The 19,305-nt window shown below is 44.5% G+C and overlaps 1 protein-coding gene across 1 annotated transcript in view; it reads right to left on the bottom strand.

Annotated features, from left to right (window-relative positions):
- LOC139171795 (heparan sulfate glucosamine 3-O-sulfotransferase 2-like) overlaps positions 1–19,305 on the bottom strand; it is a 137,696-nt gene that overhangs the window by 61,533 nt on the left and 56,858 nt on the right.

Below are 19,305 nucleotides of genomic sequence, written 5' to 3'. Positions count from 1 at the left end.
GTTGTGAGCTGCTCCGAGTCTTCGGAGAGGGGTGGCATACAAGTCTAATAAATAGTAATAGTAATAGTAATAGTAATAATAATAATAATAATAATAATAATAATAATAATAATAATAATGATGATGATGATGATGTTCATCATCGGTCCACATTTGTACTTCAAGCTTTTTACTTATCTTACTCAATACCTTGCACCATAAGTCTTTTTATCGATTTTGAATCTTTCTGATAACTGTAAATGGAAAAACGGTACCGCGCCAAATCATGGGCGCACCTGCACATTGCGGGCAATTTTGCTACCTGTCCAGGTGCAGTAGCAGAATTGTGCTGGACTCCGCTAGCCCTCAGAGCCACAGGGGCGAGCACACGTCACCGTTCCACCTTAGCAGCCCACCTCTGCCCACCATATATCTGATGTCAATACAACTGAGCGGGTTCAGAAGTATTTCTCTTCCGTACACAATAGAATTCCTTATGCTACTAGGCTCGAAATTCTCAGTTTGGATAACTGAGAGCTGTGTCGCTTGCGGTCAAACTTATGTGTTCCGTAAAAAATTATATGTTGTCATGTTTTTCCTGTAAATGACTTTTTGTTTTAATCACAACAATACGACTATAAAAATATGATTTCTGTGTAACAGAGTTGTCAAAGTCTAGAATGCCCTGCTTGATTCAGTGGTCTCAGTTACAAATTTCTCACAGTTTCAGCCACAAATTGACTTCTGTGGACCTTACATTACACGTCAGTGGTTACTAGAGGGTGTGTGCATAAGTGCACTAACTTCCCTGCCGCTGTATTTTCATTCTTTTATTCTTATTCTTGTTTTTGTTTGACAAATTCTAACAAACAAAATAAATAAATAAATATCATTTTACCATTGACAACACATCAGTTGTCCACAGGTATTGTCTGAAACAAAAACACTGTAGACAAAACATTCCTGTTATTACGGAAACATTCCCTAAGTGACAAATTTAATTTCTCCCATTTCAACATATCCTTCTTAATTCCATTCAATGTCTTAACATAATTATTTGAAAGTAACATGTAATTCGTATTGATCATCATAATAACCAAGTATTTTAGTTGTTTCTCGTTCAAAATCAGTTTTGATCTTCTAATGTCATATTTTTGTTAACCTTTTTATCTTCAGATTATTGATCTTAAAACCTGCCAGCATACCAAACTCCTTTAATTTTCCCTCCAATGTTTCTACTCCCTTTTCAAAATTAACACCAGGTCATCTACAAGTGCCTTTAATTTTTAATTTCTTTTTAAATCTTAACTCCAGCAACTAGAAGACCTCAAAGTTCCCTTCCAATTCTATGATTCTTTCATCTTGCCTTATGTCTCTATTCAGTATCTCAAGAACTAAAATCAACCAGAGTCTTTTTGAATCTCTCTCCCTCTCTGAAGCTGTTCTCAATGGAGAGGAGATCCACTGGATCACTGATATCTGATGAAAAGGCGCATAAAAAGGGCAGGTGTCATTCCTGGCCAGCTTTGAGCACCAACAAGGGTTCCTGATCAACTGTCAGAGAGATCAGGACAGTAGAACCAGCTTCTCTTGTACAGAACAGTTAGATTCTTCGTTAAAACCTAGATTTACTTAATTTCCAAATTCATCCTTGATTTCAGCAGCACCCAGGAGAGGTGGTTTTGTCAAACCGAAAATAAGTTGGCAAGTGTTGTATTGCCTCTGTACAAATCGATGGTGAGACCACACTTGGAGTACTGTGTACAGTTCTGGTCATCGCACCTCAAGAAGGATATAATGGAACTGGGAAAGGTGCAAAAAAAGGCAACAGGTATGATCAAGGAAATGGAGCCCCTCCCTTATGAAACCAGGTTGCAACGCCTTGGTCTCTTCAGCCTTGAAAGGTGGTGTTTAAGGGGTAACTTGATCGAAGTGTATCATGCATGGGATAGAAAGGGTGGATAGAGAAAAATTCTTTGTGTGATAGAGAAAAAATATTTTCTCTATCACACAATACTAGGACAAGGGGGCACTCCCTAAAGCTCATAGGTAAGAAAGTGAGGACAAATAAAGGGAAATATTTCTTCACCCAGAGGGTCCTTGGTTTATTTATTTGTTTTATTTATTTATTTATTTTATTTTATTTTATTTTATTTTATTTTATTTTTTTATTTTATTTTATTTTATTTTATTTTATTTTATTTTATTTTATTTTATTTTATTTTATTTTATTTTATTTTATTTTATTTTATTTTATTTTATTTTATTTATTTATTTTATTTATTTTATTTATTTTATTTATTTTATTTATTAGATTTGTATGCCGCCCCTCTCCATAGACTCGGGGCGGCTCACAACAATAACAAAGACAATGTAAGAACAAATCTAATAATTTAAAAAACACTAAAAACCCCATTATTAAAAGCAAGCATACACACAAACATACCATGTATAAACTGTATAGGCCCGGGGGAGATGTCTCAGTCCCCCCATGCCTGACAGCAGAGATGGGTCTTAAGAGCTTTATGAAAGGCAAGGAGGGTGGGGGCAGTTCTGATCTCCGGGGGGAGCTGGTTCCAGAGGGTCGGGGCCGCCACAGAGAAGGCTCTTCTCCTGGGTCCCGCCAAACGACATTGTTTAGTCGACGGGACCCGGAGAAGGCCAACTCTGTGGGACCTAACCAGTCCCTGGGATTCGTGTGGCAGAAGGCGGTCCCGGAGATATTCTGGTCTGATGCCATGTTTGTTTGTTTGTTTGATTGATTTTTATGCCGCCTTTCTCCTTAGACTCAGGGTAGCTTACAACATGTTAGCAATAGCACTTTCTAACAGAGCCAGCATATTGCCCCCACAATCCGGGTCCTCATTTTACCCACCTCGGAAGGATGGAAGGCTGAGTCAACCTTGAGCCGGTGATGAGATTTGAACCGCTGACCTACAGATCTACAGTCAGCTTCAGTGGCCTGCAGTACAGCACTCTACCTACCCCTTCTAGAAGAGGTCGTGACATCTGTCAGCCTACATAGCTTCAAGGCAGGATTAGACAGATACATGGATGCCAAGTGTATCATAGGTGGTTATTGAAATGGATAGCCATGTGCCGCCTCTATGTTGGTTGAGGCAGGCAGGGTTCCCTTGGGTCTCGGGGGGGTCTAGGGAAAGGGAGGGTCTTGCCTTCTCTTTCTGCTCAAGATCTCCATGGACAATTGGTGGGCCACTGGGTGACACAGAATGCTGGACTCGATGGGCTTTGGCGTGATTCATCATGGCTCTTCTGATGTTCTGATGTCAGCATGCTCTAGGACAGTGTTTCCCAACCTTGGCAACTTGAAGATATTTGGACTTCAACTCCCAGAATTCCCCAGCCAGCGAATACTGGCTGGGGAATTCTGGGAATTGAAGTCCAGATATCTTCAAGTTGCCAAGGTTGGGAAACACTGCTCTAGGGATCCTCTTGTCCCTTCTCCTAGAGAAGAGAGATCTGACCTGGTGAAGGATTTCCATCCTGACCAGTCTGTGATCCCCTGAAGAAAATACAGCACCTGCATTCTCTACTCGGAGCACGTTTCATGCAAATGCAGAATGGAGGTCAATTGAGCAACCAGGTCATGTATCTCATAAGCATGTAGTCGATATTATTCTATTGTGCTAAATCACTGGGAAAAACCTCCCCTGCCACAGAGAGATGAGGCTTTCTGGCCATCTCCACAATTCCACCCTTAGAAAAAGCCCAAGAGCAGTTGAGGTCATGGGCAGCATCAGGCTTTTCTGAGCCATGCCAATATTTAAAGAGATGCCATTCTGGCTTCAGACTTGATTATGATATCTACTGCTCAAAAAAATTAAAGGGAAAAAAGCACAACAAAGAATGTTCTTTCTGCGCCAGCTCAGGAAGCTCAAACTGCCCAAGGAGCTGCTGATACAGTTCTACAGAGGAATCATTGAGTCTGTCATCTGCACCTCTGTAACTGTCTGGTTTGGTACTGCAACCCAACAGGACCGACACAGACTTCAGAGGACAATCAGAATTGCAGAAAAAACACTTGCTGCCAACCTGCCTTCCATTGAGGACCTGTCTACTGCACGAGTCAAAAAGAGGGTGGGGAAAATATTTACTGACCCCTCGCATCCTGGACACAAATTGTTTCAACTCCTACCCTCAAAACGTCGCTACAGAGCACTGCACACCAAGACAACTAGACACAAGAACAGTTTTTTTCCGAACGCCATCACTCTGCTAAACAAATAATTCCTCAACACTGTCAGATTTTTTACTAAATCTGCACTTCTATTCCACTAGTTTTTCTCATCATTCCTTTCACCCATTTCCACCCATGTTGACTGTATGACTGTAACCTGTTGCTTATATCCTAAGATTTTTATTAATATTGCTTCTTCATTGCTTATTTGACCCCTATGACAATCATTAAGTGTTGTACCACATGATTCTTGACAAATGTATATTTTAGTTTATGTACGCTGAGAGCATATGCACCAAGACAAATTCCCTGTGTGTCCAATCACACTTGGCCAATAAATTTCTATTCTATTCTATTCTATTCTATTCTATTCAAATAGCACATCCAAGATCTGAATGAATGAAATACTCTCATTGAATACAAAGTTGAATGCGCACAACAGCAGGTGAAATGGATTGTCCATCAGTGTTGCTTCCTAAGTGGACAGTTTGATTTCACAGAAGTTTGATTTACTTGGAGTTATATTCTGTTGTTTAAGTGTTCCCTTTATTTTTTTTTTGAACAGTGTATTATTCCCTTACTATGGAAGCCTTTCTTATCTGCCGGTCTCCAATGTAAGATCCTCAGTAGTCATCCTTCAATCTGCTCCATCATGTCAAAGAAAAGGGGGTATATGGGGTGGAGGTGGGGAACCTTCTCAGCTCTGTAATTCCCTCCTGTGACTCAGCCTCTCTTCCTTCTTGTAGGAAACATCTTGATATGCACTTGCCTTTTTTTTTTCTACGCTGCCATTTTACCTGTTGGGGAGGTAAAATGTTTAAAATTTCAGCAAAAGGGCATATATTTTAGCAATTGCATGATCGGCACTGGCTGCCGATCAGTTTCCAGTCACAATTCAAAGTGTTGGTTATGACCTTTATAGCCCTACATGGCATTGAACCAGAGTACCTCCGGAACCGCCTGCTACCGCACGAATCCCAGCGACCGATAAGGTCCCACAGAGTTGGCCTTCTCCGGGTCCCATCGACTAAACAATGTTGTTTGGCGGGCCCCAGGGGAAGAGCCTTCTCTGTGGAGGCCCCGGCCCTCTGGAATCAACTCCCCCCGGAGATTAGAACTGCCCCCACCCTCCTTGTCTTTCATAAACTACTCAAGACCCATCTATACCGCCAGGCATGGGGGAATTAAGACACCTTTCCCCCAGGCTCTTTATATTTCATGTTTGGTATGTATGTGTTGTTTGGTTTTTAAATATGATTTTATATGCTTCTTTTTTAATATTAGATTTGTTTCGCTATAATGTTGTTTTTATTATTGTTGTGAGCCGCCCCGAGTCTTCAGAGAGGGGTGGTATACAAATCTAATAAATTATTATTATTATTATTATTATTATTATTATTATTATTATTATTATTAAGCATTCTAAGAGCTGCATCTGAGCCATAGACCAGAAAAGACTGTCCTCCTATCTCACCTCACAAGCCAACCTGTGGCTGCATTCCCTCTCTGCCATTGTGCAAATGCCTCCTGCAAATGGGCAGGCAGAGGGAGATGGCACCGTGGCAAACCGAGCCTTGTTTTTGAGCCCTACACTGAGGGTTGCAGGCAGGAACAAGCCGGAGAGTTTACAAGCAGATTGCTCAGTGCTGCAGCTATTTCCCCAAGCCTGAATCATCCCTGCAAATGACTGTTTTAGCATGCATAAAGAGAGAGACAGGAGTGAGCAACATGCCCTCCCCGCCCCGCTCCCCGACTCTCCTTTTCCCAGCCCTCAGTTCCTCTTTTGATCACAACTGCTGAAAATGGATTGTGCGACTATTTGCACATCAGTGATAGGAAAACTGCAAACTCTAATGCAGGCAAAGCCCCCCTTAAAAAGAATAAAGAGAACTTCCACATTCCCTGAAAAAAATCCAAGTGTCTCCCCCCCCCCAAACCCCCAATAGCTCCTGGCCTTCCCGCAGCATCATAGAAACACAGAAACATAGAAGACTGAGGGCAGAAAAAGACCTCATGGTCCATCTAGTCTGCCCTTATACTATTTCCTGTATTTTATCTTAGGATGGATATATGTTTATCCCAGGCATGTTTAAATTCAGTTACTGTGGATTTACCAACCACGTCTGCTGGAAGTTTGTTCCAAGGATCTACTACTCTTTCAGTGAAATAATATTTTCTCATGTTGCTTTTGATCTTTCCCCCAACTAACATCAGATTGTGTCCCCTTGTTCTTGTGTTCACTTTCCTATTAAAAACACTTTCCTCCTGAACCTTATTTAACCCTTTGACATATTTAAATGTTTCGATCATGTCCCCCCCCCCTTTTCCTTCTGTCCTCCAGACTATACAGATTGAGTTCATGAAGTCTTGCCTGATACGTTTTATGCTTAAGACCTTCCACCATTCTTGTAGCCCGTCTTTGGACCCATTCAATTTTGTCAATATCTTTTTGTAGGTGAGGTCTCCAGAACTGAACACAGCATTCCAAATGTAGTCTCACCAGCGCTCTATATAGCGGGATCACAATCTCCCTCTTCCTGCTTGTTATACCTCTAGCTATGCAGCCCAGCATCCTACTTGCTTTTCCTACCGCCGCACTGCTCACCCATTTTGAGACTGTCAGAAATCACTACCCCTAAATCCTTCTCTTCTGAAGTTTTTGCTAACACATCAGTAAACCAGACAGGAAACACAACTAGATGAAAAGCATAATGCATAAGCATAATAGTATGCAGAAGAGTACAATGTATAACTATACAAATATCCAACATAATAGTTTAAAATATAAGTATATTATCTATTTTATTAAAATAAGATTAATTGTAGTGCAATTAAATGTATATAAGTTTATAAAATGTAATGAAGCTCAAAATAAAAATATGCAAGAATGTACCAATGCAGAACTATTTACTGTATTTATTATGATTTTGAGTTTTTGGTTTTTTTTTAATGAAAAATTAATAAACTTTATTTTTTAAAAAAGGAAACACAACTATACTGCTCAAAAAAATGAAGGGAACACTTAAACAACACAATATAACTCCAAGTAAATCAAATTTCTGTGAAATCAAACTGTCCACTTAGGAAGCAACACTGATTGACAATCAATTTCACCTGCTGTTGTGCGCATTCAACTTTGTACAGAACAAACTATTCAATGAGAATATTTCATTCATTCAGATCTAGGTTGTGTTCTTTGAGTGTTCCCTTTATTCTTTTGAGCAGTGTAGATGAGCTAATTCTACTTTATCGTAAGGCTACATTACCAGAATCTTGCCAGTCTGAAGTCACTCGCTTCCCACCTGCCTCCACTTTTATCTGCCTGGCCCATGAGGGTAGGTCCTTCATAAGTTTCTTCCTCTGACCATTAATAACTGGGGGCTTCCCTCCTCTCTTGTCTGTGTGTTTCCTGGGCATCATTTCTTCCTCTGGTGCCCCAAAGTCATCCTCACATTCCATTCCACTGAATTATAATGTGTGGCCCTCGGCCGGGATGCCCATCTGCGCAGCAATGACCCGCTCTGCAGGAAAGCAGTGGGAGCTGGCTGCCTTCCCTTGGTCAGTGCCCAGACACCCTGGCATGGCCTATGATCACTACCACATTGGGAGTGTGTGTGTGTGGGGTCTCTGCTCCACAATCTTTCTTCAACACCCACCTATGTGTAAAGAGGAGTGGGAAGAAGAGCCACCAGCAACTCTTTCTCTGTTCAGCACCAAGGAGAGCGCCAGGCCATCCATCCCTATGCAGTATGTACAGTGATACCTCGTCTTACAAACTCCTCTTCATACGAAGTGATACGAACCTGGTGTTTAAGATTTTTTTTGCCTTTTCTTCCGAACTATTTTCACCTTACGAATCTGAGCTGCCGCTGCCCGGAAGCCCCGCTTCGGGACTTTGGTTGCCAGCCGAAGCGCTGGGATTTCCCTGAGCCTCCCCTCGCTGGGAAACCCCACCTCTGGACTTCCAAGCCTCCCCTCGCTGGGATTCCCTTCACTTTTGCCGGTGCTGCTTTGAATCCCAGCGAGGGGAGGCTCAGGGAAATCCCAGCAATGCAAGAACGGGCGTTTCGGCTGGCAATGGAAGTCCGGAGGTGGGGTTTCCCAGTGAGGTGAGGCTCAGGGAAATCCCAGCGCTTCAGCTGGCAATGGAAGTCCGGAGGTGGGGTTTCCCAGTGAGGTGAGGCTCAGGGAAATCCCAGCGCTTCAGCTGGCAATGGAAGTCCGGAGGTGGGGTTTCCCAGTGAGGTGAGGCTCAGGGAAATCCCAGCAACGCAAGAACGGGTGCTTCGGCTGGCAATGGAAGTCCAGACATGGGGATCCCGAGTGGCGCAGGGCAAAAAGGGGTGTCTTTGGGGAGGGGTTTGCATGCATTATTTGCTTTTACATTGATTCCTATGGGAAAATTGCTTCATCTTATGAACTTTTCTACTTATGAACCTGGTCACAGAACGAATTAAGTTCGTAAGATGAGGTATCACTGTACAAGCAAAAACCACCATACTTCCAAAAAGCTTTAGGACAGTGGTGATGAACCTATGGCATGGGTGCCACAGGTGGCATGTAGAACCATATCTGCTTACACCTGAGCTGTTGCCCTAGCTCAGCTCCAATGTGCATGTGTACCAGCCAGTCAATTTTTGGTTTGAACAGAGGCTCTGGGGAAGTGTTTCTGGCTTCCGGAGAGCCTCCGGGGTGGTGGGGGGTGGAGGAGGGCATTTTTACCTTCCCCCAGTTCCAGGGAAGCCTTGGAGCCTGGGGAGGGTGACAAACGAGCCTACTGGGCCCACCAGAAGTTTGGGAACAGGCCGTTTTCAGTCCTCCAGAGGGCCTCTGAGGGGTGGGGGAAGCTTTTTCACCTTCCCCCGGCATTGAATTATGGATGTGGGCACTGGCACATGTGCAATAATGCCCATGCATGCTCTTTCAGCACCCGTGGAAAAAGGTTCCCTATCACTGATTTAGGAGCAGGAAAAGAGAGCAGCCTTATTAGTGGTGGTCCCAGAAGCTCCTTGGTGCTTCCTGACCCATCGGAGTGGACACCAGGTAAGTGGGGCAGCAGTCCCACCAGCAAAGCAGGGAAAGGGAGGAGCGTCCACTTGAAGAGCTAACAGGATGCGATATGCCACTACTTGAACTGGGTTGACTTGGGTGTGCTTTAATGGAAATGTCATATAATCTAACACCCTCTGGGCTACAATCTCAGACCAAGCTTTCTACCAGCCAAAATCCAGCCTAACAGCTTGTTCTGTCTGGGTTCCCCCAGACGTCAACACCAACTAAAAAGAGTAGCCAGACACGCTGGTAAAAAGCAAAGTCATTTTATATCTTTGAAAACAAACACAGATACCAAAAGCTGTTCTTACAAACTGGAATGCTATGAAGCTTCACAGAAGAGTCACGATGGCCAGACAATACAACAGGCTTCTTGCTGGCACACACACCACTGTAGATAATAAAACCCACGCCTCCCCCAAGTTTTCAGCCTTCGAGGCCACAAGCCAGAATCAGAGACGCCACGGATTGAAGCAAGGTCACAGGACTCCCAAAAGATAACTCTCCACAATACAGGAAGGGCGGGCCTGCCTTTTCAACCTTTCTGAGGAGAACCACACCCAAACCCAGCTGTTGCCTATTAGGGATGGAAATACCTGGCTAATTGTCCCCTTCCTTGTGCTGCCCTTCTCTGCCTCATATCTATGATGGCTCGTGCGTTCTCATCTAATGACTCCAGGCTACTCGCTGGGGAGAGCTCTCCCCCGGGGGTCTCAGGCTGTTCTCCCTCCTCCTCGTCCTGACATTCCTCTTCCCCGTCTGCCTGGTCCTCCTCCTCCTCCTGTTCCTCGTCCTCCCCCTCTGAGCATGGAGCCGGCAGAGTTCCAGCCGTTCCCTGAGGAGCCTCAGACTGAATCGCAACACAGCTTAACATAATCTCAACTCCAATATTCCCCCAAATGATTAAAATGCCATGAACTGTTACAGTCTGTCTCCAAACCAAGATATACAAAGTTGGAGCAACGAGTACACCTCATAATAAAAAGTTGAACAGTATTGAAATTGAGACCAGAGGATTTTTTTTTCTTTTGGGATTGATGGATAAACAGATGGGGGGGGGGGATAACAAAACTTTTATTCTGTACATGACAACTGCAGTGAGATTATCGTATGCAGAAAAATGGTAAGATTCAGCTTTATCCTCAGTGGAGGCATAGTTGGTGAATATGATGGAACTCACTGAGATGGCTAAATTGACTTTTTTGATCAGAGAAAAAACTGACTGGAATCCCCTTATGGACCTTTTATATGAAACAGGGAAAAAATGAACTTTTGATTTATGAGTTTGATGATTAGACAGGATGGATTATAGAAAGAAGATGTAACCATACAGTATGAGGTAAATTTGTTAAGTGTTCATATAACTTCTGCTAAGAAAATTGGAAACCACTAGAATCTATTTTTTTTTCACTTGTTTAACTTTTTTTTCACTTTTTAGATTTCTCTTTGAATTTTTTCCTTTTCTTACATCAGTTTGTATTACTATGTGTTGTGATTCAGCCTGAGGCTCCTCAGGGACTGGCTGGAGCTCTGCCGGATCCATGCCCAGAGGAGGAGGACAGTGACCAGGAGGGGGAGGACCAGGCAGACAGGGGAGAGAAACGTCAGGAAGAGGAGGAGGGAGAGCAGCCTGAGACCCCCCCGGGGGGGGGCTTTCCCCAGCTAGTAGCCTGGATTAATTGGATGAAGACGCACAGGCTATAACAGACATGAGGCAGCGACGTGCAGCTCAAAGATGGGGCCAATTAGAAAGGTATTTCCATCCCTGAATTGGCAATAGCTGGTTTTGGGTGTGGTTCTCCTCAGCAGGGTTGAAAAGGCAGGCCCGCCCTTACAGTCTTGTGGAGAGTTATCAACTGGGAGTCCTGTGACCTTGCTTCGATTCTCGGCGTCTCTGATCTTGGCTTGTGGCCTAGAAGTCTGGAAGACTTGGGGGAGGCGTGGGTTTTATTATCTCCAGCGCTGTTTTTGCCAGCAAGAATCCTGTTTTATTGCCTGGCCTTCGTGAAACCTCTGTGAAGCTTCATAGTGTTCCTGTCTGTAAGAACAGTTTTTGTTACCTGTGCTTTGAATTATATAAACTGCCTTTGCTTTTTACCAGTGTGTCTGAATACTCTTTTTGGTTGGTGTTGGCGTCTGGGGGGACCCAGACAGAACGTTATGTATATATACTCCGCTCAAAAAAATAAAGGGAACACTTAAACAACACAACATAACTCCAAGTAAATCAAACTTCTGTGAAATCAAACTGTCCACTTAGTTTAGTTAGTTTAGTTTAGTTTTATTAGATTTGAATGCCGCCACTCTCCGAAGACTCGGGGTGGCTCACAACAACAGTAAACAATATATGACAAATAATTAAAACTATGACTAAAAACCCTTATCGTTAAAAACAATCATACAACCTAATCATAACCATACACAGATCTTACTAGCCAGGGGATACATCAGTTACCCCATGCTTGGAGACATAGATGAGTTTTCAAAATCTTGCGGAAGGCGAGGAGGGTGGGGGCAGTTCTAATCTCCAGGGGGAGTTGATTCCAGAGGGCTGGGGCCACCACAGAGAAGGCTCTCCCTCTGGGTCCCGTCAGACGACATTGTTTAGTCGACGGAACCCAGAGAAGGCCAATTCTGTGGGACCTAATCGCCCACTGGGATTTGTGCGGCAGAAGACGGTCCCGTAGGTATTCTGGTCCGATGCCATGTAGGGCTTTATAGATCATTACCAACACTTTGAATTGTGACCGGAAACTAATCGACAACCAATGCAGGCCACAACACTGATGGACAATCCATTTCACCTGCTGTTCTGAAACATTCAACTTTGTACAGAACAAAGGATTCAATGAGAATATTTCATTCATTCAGATCTAGGATGTGTTCTTTGAGTGTTCCCTTTATTTTTCTCTCTTTTTTAAAAAAAAATAGTTTTTATTGAATTATTTACATTAAAAACAGAACATTAAAAAAATGAATACAAACAAAACAAATATCTAATGATTAATTATATGATTAAAAAAAATTTTCAGCAGTATATATAATCACTGAATTCTGGGGGAAAGCTTGAAAGTGTCCAAGGCCCGTCCTGGATGAAAGCCAGAGCATCAATGAGATGGCACCCAAAATAGAGCTGCTGAGGGGGAGGCCGGAGGCAGCAGCAGAGATGACAGGAAGAACAAGGGGAGGAAGGGCGATGGCAAAGCAAGGCCCTGCATGGGATGCACCTTCAACAGGTAACCGAGGTAAGGGGTCCTCAGAAACCCTATCAGCGGCTGGAAAGGGCTGAACTAAAAGACAGCATCGAGACATGGAGCATAGCAGCAGCAGCAGCAGAACAGGCACGAGATCCACAGAAGGAGAGGTCCACCCATTGGGCACATTGTGCAAACAGGAAAAAACATACAGTCATGGGCCTCCCTAGGCATGCCCATGTTTCTCCAACACTCTGTGGCTTGCATTGGCTGCCAATTGGTTTCCGGATGCAATTCAAAGGGTTGTTTATGACCTATAAAGCCCTACATGGCATGGGACCAAAATACTTGCGGGACCTCCTCCTGCCGCATGAATCCCAGCGACTAGTCAGGTCCCACAGAGTCGGTCTTCTCCAGGTCCTGTCAACTAGGCCAGTGTTTCCCAAACTTTTTTGAGCCACGGCACATTTTTCATATTTTCAAAATCCTGGGGAACATTGAGGGGTGGGAGGCTAAAAAAAAGTTTGGACAAAAAAAATCTCTCTCCCTCCCTCTTTCTCTCTCTTCCTTCCTTTCTTTCTCTCTCCATCCCTCTTTCTTTCTCTCTTCCTTCCTTCTTCTCTTTCTCTCTCCCTCCTTCCCTCCCTCTATGTCTTTCTCTCTCCCTCCTTCCCCCCTCTGTTGCTCTCTCTCTCTTGCTTTCTTTCTCTCTCTCTTTCTCTCTGTCTCTCTTGCTATCTTTCTCTCTCTCTGTCTCTCTTGCTCTCTCTTTCTCTCTCCTTCTCGCTTGCTATTTCTCTTTCTCTCTCTCTCTCTTTCTTTCTCTCTCTCTCTCTTGCTATCTCTCTTTCTTTCTCTCTCTCTTTCTCTCTCGTTACACCACGCCGGCAACAGCAGCATCGGGCAGTAGCCAGGGATGGGGGCAGAGCGGTTGACTGCAAGCAGGAGCCCTGACGGCGGCGGCTGGACGGGCTGCTGGATGTGCTGTTTGTCCTTTGGGGCCCGGCGGGGGGGCAATGGCAGTGGGAATGGGAGGCTGCCGGCTGCAGTGGCCCCGGGCAGTCGCCGGGGGATGGCGACGGCGAGAGGGAGCTCCAAGGTGGAGGCACCAATGGTGGCGGTTGGACATGCTGCTGGATGCCGTACATGCTGGCGCTGTGGGGCTGGCACCTCCGGCCCAGCCAGTGACCCAGTGCCAGCCCCACAGCGCCAGCATGTACGGCGTCCAGCAGCACATCCACCACTGTCGGTGTCTCCACCTTGGAGCTCCCTCTCGCCGCCGCCATCCCCCGGCGACTGCCCGGGGCCGCTGCAGCCGGCAGCCTCCCGTTCCCGCTGCCATTGCCCTCCCGCCGGGCCCCAAAGGACACTTGTTTCCGCCTCCGCTGGGAAGCTCCAGCTGGGCAGGGCGCTGCCGGTGCCTCCGCCCTGGAGCTCTTGCTTGCCGCTGCCAAGTGGGTGGGTGGGTTGGGTGGGTGGATGGATGGATAGATGAATGGATGGAGAGAGAGAGACAGACAGACAGACAGACAGACAGACAGATAAACCAACCAACCAACCAACTAACAAGCTGAGTGGCACAACCAAGTAACTGGCATATCTGCAGGGTAAGGATTAGACTCTTTCAGATCCTGAGGGGAGATTCCAAAGAAGGTCACGGGGCTAAAAGGGCTAAGATCCAGACAGGCAGGCAGTTATTAGCCAATCAACCAGACGTTGTGATAGTAGACAAGGACAAGGGGATAATGGTGGGGGAATAGATGTATCAGTGCCAAATGAGAGCAATATGAGGAAGAAGAAGGGTGAGAAACAGGAGAAAGCCCAGGGTCTGAAGGAAGAGCTGGAGAAAGGAAGGCCAAAAGGGTCCCAGTGATGACAGGAGCATTCAAGACTCTGGGAGATGGGATCCAAGAGGAGGGATCCAGGGAAGGAAGGGGGCCAGGGACAGCTGAGATCTTGCCCAGGAGCCCCAAACACCCAGGCCGCTGGCAGAGGAACCGAGATGGAGGAAGACACAGACCAGCCAATGGGGCGAGAAGGGATTATAAATTACCCAATTTATATAGAAGCACGAGATGAATCATTTCCCATATTTTGTCACTTGTGCTATAAGATAAATATTGTGCTCGCTCAAAATGTTGCTTTCATTACCTAACTCCCTGTAAGCAAATACATCCTCCTAATTTCATCAATTAACCTTAACTCTTTTGAAGCAGGGATGCCAATTTATCCTCGTTTGGCAAACCTAACAAAATTTTGCGGTTGTCGGAAGTTTCTCGGTAGCTTTTCAAAAGCTCTTTTCTGCTTCTTTGTCGAGATCCTGGCACAAGGGCTCACAGATGCAGGAGATTAAATTATGCCGTGTTTTTGCCAACCGCCTATCCCAGAAGCCACCATGAAATCCAACCAGATTTGTTCACTGCCGTCTCTTCCTCCTTTCCCCCTTCCTGGCACAGTTTCTGTGGCTTCGTATTCAGCCTCATGGAGAATTTGAAGAACAAATTTGGGGCTTTTTTTTTTTTTTTACACTTCTAGCTGCTCCTAAATGTATTTTATTGCCTGATGAGAATTGTGATTTTTTTAAAAAGCCATTGCTTTTAAAGCGATGACATAAATCCACGATACATTTGCAATACTAATATTTGAGCATACTACATTTTATAATTTACAAATCTGCCCAATTATAATGGTTCTGTATATTATTTGCTTACTGAAGCAGCACCACTTCTGAAACAGTTTCTAAGAAAACTGCAGGGGTTTGTCCAGGCAGCTGCCAGGAGACAAGACTGACTTGGAGCTAACTAAAAAACCAACAACCCCAGACGTCAACACCAACTAAAAAGAGTATCCAGACACGCTGGTAAAAAGCAAAGTCATTTTATATCTTTGAAAACAAACACAGATAACAAAAACTGTTCTTACAAACTGGAATGCTATGAAGCTTCACAGAAGAGTCACGACGGCCAGACAATACAACAGGCTTCTTGCTGGCACACACACCACTGTAGATAATAAAACCCACGCCTCCCCCAAGTTTTCAGCCTTCGAGGCCACAAGCCAGAATCAGAGACGCCAAGGATCGAAGCAAGGTCACAGGACTCCCAAAAGATAACTCTCCACAATACAGGAAGGGCGGGCCTGCCTTTTCAACCTTTCTGAGGAGAACCACACCCAAACCCAGCTGTTGCCTATTAGGGATGGAAATACCTGGCTAATTGTCCCCTTCTTTGTGCTGCCCTTCTCTGCCTCATATCTATGATGGCTTGTGCGTTCTCATCTAATGACTCCAGGCTACTCGCTGGGGAGAGCTCCCCCCCGGGGGTCTCAGGCTGTTCTCCCTCCTCCTCGTCTTGACATTCCTCTTCCCCGTCTGCCTGGTCCTCCTCCTCCTCCTGTTCCTCGTCCTCCCCCTCTGAGCATGGAGCCGGCAGAGTTCCAGCCGGTCCCTGAGGAGCCTCAGACTGAATCACAACATATGCCAAGTACTGAAGTAGCCTATGACCTTCCACCAATGTGCCACAAAATCACCATATTTTTCGGGGGGAAAGACACACCTTTTTCTCTCTTAAAAAAGCTGATAATTTAGGTGCATCTTATACTCTGAATGTAGATTTTTTTCAGCCCTAACTAGCTACTAATGATTTTCCCAGAATGGCAGTACAGTAATACCTCGTCTTACGAACCTAATTGGTTCCAGGGGGAAGTTCGTAAGATGAAAAGTTCGTAAGACGAAACATTGTTTTCCATAGGAAACAATGTAAAATCAATTAATCCGTGCAATGAAAAAACCCCGCAAAAAAACGCCGCCGCCCAGCTGTCACCTTTTAAAACAGCCGGAGGGCTTCCCAGCGTCCTCCTGAACTTGAACGCCAAACCCGAACTTCCGGGTTCCGCGTTCGGGAGGCCTCTGAGAAGCCCCCCTGCTATTTTAAAAGGTGACAGCCAGGCGGCGGGGCTTCTCAGCGGCCTCCCGAACCCGAACCTTTGCTGAACTTCCACGTTCGGGGTTTGGGAGGCTGCCGAGAAGCCCAGCCGCCCGGCTGTCACCTTTTAAAACAGCCGGGTGGCTTCTCGGAGGCCTCCCGAATGCCGAACCCAGAAGTTCGGTTTTGGCGTTCGGGTTCAGGAGGACGCTGGGAAGCCCCCCGGCTGTTTCAAAAAGCGACAGCCGGGCGGCGGGGCTTCTCGGCAGCGGCGGCGGTTGGTTTGTAAGAAGAAAAAAGTTTGTAAGAAGGGGCAAAAATTTCTGAACCCCGGTTTGTATCTCGGGTTGTTCGTAAGATGAGGGGTTCGTATCATGAGGTACCACTGTACAGTGATCCCTCATTTTTCGCAGGGATGCGTTCCAAGACTACCCGTGAAAAACGAATTCTGATTATCCAAAATGTATCCAAATATATCACCAAAATGCTGGAAATCTCAAAAGAAAATCGGAACTTACTATCATACATGGTGGACTTGTCCAAGGGGCAAAAGGTTTTGGAGTAAAATTAAAAATTATTTAGAACAAATAACCAATTTACAGATTCCTCTGAAACCAGAGCTATATATGCTTGGAATTATTAGGCAAAAAATATCAAAAGAGGATAGCTACTTAATAATACATATAATCACTGTGGTCAGAACTACCTTTGCGCAAACTTGGAAATCAAGCAATATCCCATCAGCTTTAAATATAATAAATAAAATGTATGAAATCGCTGAGATGAACAAAATGACAATGGAAATTCAGCAAAAAAACCCCCCCACAGACTTGGAATAGATGGTACAATTGGTTAACAAAAAAAAAAATTAAATTCTAAATATTCATATCATAGTCAAATATATTATCCTTTAGCGATCTTGTTACTCCTTGTTATTCTTTTTTAAAAATATTAGACATAAGTGTGAAATTCACACGGCCAAGATTTTTATAAATAAATATAGAAAACAATAGTTAGAAAGCTGTAGTTGCAATGCCAACAAGTAGGTTGGCAAATTTATGTTTGTATGTTTTGTTTTTGTCTTTAGTTTAAATTCCTTTTGTTGTTCTGTATTTGCTTTGTCTATTTTAATGTTAATAATTAAAATATTTTTTAAAAAAAAAGAAAAAAGAAAAATGAATTTCCGTGAAGTAAAGATATTTTTTTTATGTACTTAACGAGTATTTGGACTTTTAAAACCCACCCTTTGCATTAAACAGTCATTCTATAATGTTTCTCAGCTGGAACTACATGTGATATCCTACCAGTTTCTTTAATAGAGTACAGTAGTACTGTAGAAGAATTTTATGAATTTTTAATGCATTTAAACCCCCTTTGAAAACCCGTGAAATAGCAAATCTGCGAATGATGAACCGTGAAGTAGTGAGGGATTACTGTATTAGTTAAAAGCAATGCATTGGGAGAATTTAGAGAAATAAAACAAGCAGCGATAGAAAGCGCTCAGGCGGTAATAGTCTTGGGTTGGAAGGATGCGACAAAATGGACAATGCAAAATTGGTACCGGTACATGGTGGATCGTATTCAATTTGAGATTATGGACAAAAGGATGAATTCGGTTAATGACACTGATTTGCGACAACTGACGGGATGATGAGGAGTAATCCTTTATTGCTAACAAAGAGGTTTGCTAGCCGTGTTTTGATTTCTTGCCTTGCTGTAACCGCTGCAAATTAAGCCAGCCAAACTTTGCTAATATAAGGGGGGACATGATCGAAACATTTAAATATGTTAAAGGGTTAAATAAGGTTCAGGAGGGAAGTGTTTTTAATAGGAAAGTGAACACAAGAACAAGGGGACACAATCTGAAGTTAGTTGGGGGAAAGATCAAAGGCAACATGAGAAAATATTATTTTACTGAAAGAGTAGTAGATCCTTGGAACAAACTTCCAGCAGACGTGGTTGGTAAATCCACAGTAACTGAATTTAAACATGCCTGGGTTAAACATAGATCCATTGTAAGATAAAATACAGGAAATAGTATAAGGGCAGACTAGATGGACCATGAGGTCTTTTTCTGCAGTTGATCTTCTATGTTTCTATGTTTCTAATATTAATAATAATAACCAATACCCAACAGGGAGAACTGTGGAAAAGGCATCTAGAGATCAGGGCCTCCTGGCCAGGAACTCTTCCTAGCAAAGGCTGTCCCCCTACCTAAAAGGAGGAAGGCTGCAAGATGCTAGGCTTCTCCCTTTCTGACTACAGTGGTACCTCGTCTAACGAATGCCTCTTCTAACAAACTTTTTGAGATACGAACCCGGTGTTTAAGATTTTTTTGCCTCTTCTTCCGAACTATTTTCACCTTACGAACCCAAGCCGCCACCGCTGGGATTCCCCGCCTCCAGACTTTCATTGCCAGCCAAAGCGCTGGGATTCCCTTGAGCCTCCTTTCGCTGGGAATCCCTGTCTCCGGACTTCCATTGCCAGCCGAAGCACCCGTTCTTGCGCTGCTGGGATTTCCCTGAGGCTCCGCTCACTGGGATTCCCTTCATTTTTACTGGCGCTGCTTTGAATCCCAGCGAGGGGAGGCTCATCCAGGGGCATGGGGTGAGATCATCCAGGGGCATGGGGTGAGGTATCATCAGTATGCGGATGATACCCAGTTATACATCTCCACCCCATGTCCAGTCAACGAAGCGGTGGAAGTGATGTGCTGGTGCCTAGAGGCTGTTGGGGTCTGGATGGGTGTCAACAGACTCAAGCTCAACCCGGATAAGACGGAGTGTCTGTGGGTTCTGCCTCCCAAGGACAATGCCATCTGTCCGTCCATAACCCTGGGGGGGATTACTGACCCCCTCAGAGAGGGTCCGCAACTTGGACATCCTCCTCGATCCACAGCTCACATTAGAGAAACATCTTTCAGCTGTGGCGAGGGGGGCGTTTGCCCAGGTTCGCCTGG

Source organism: Erythrolamprus reginae, chromosome 9 (assembly GCF_031021105.1).
Source record: "Erythrolamprus reginae isolate rEryReg1 chromosome 9, rEryReg1.hap1, whole genome shotgun sequence".
Taxonomy (NCBI): domain Eukaryota; kingdom Metazoa; phylum Chordata; class Lepidosauria; order Squamata; family Dipsadidae; genus Erythrolamprus; species Erythrolamprus reginae.
Note: the sequence above shows the minus strand (reverse complement) of the source record. Positions and strands in the feature narration are given on the sequence as shown.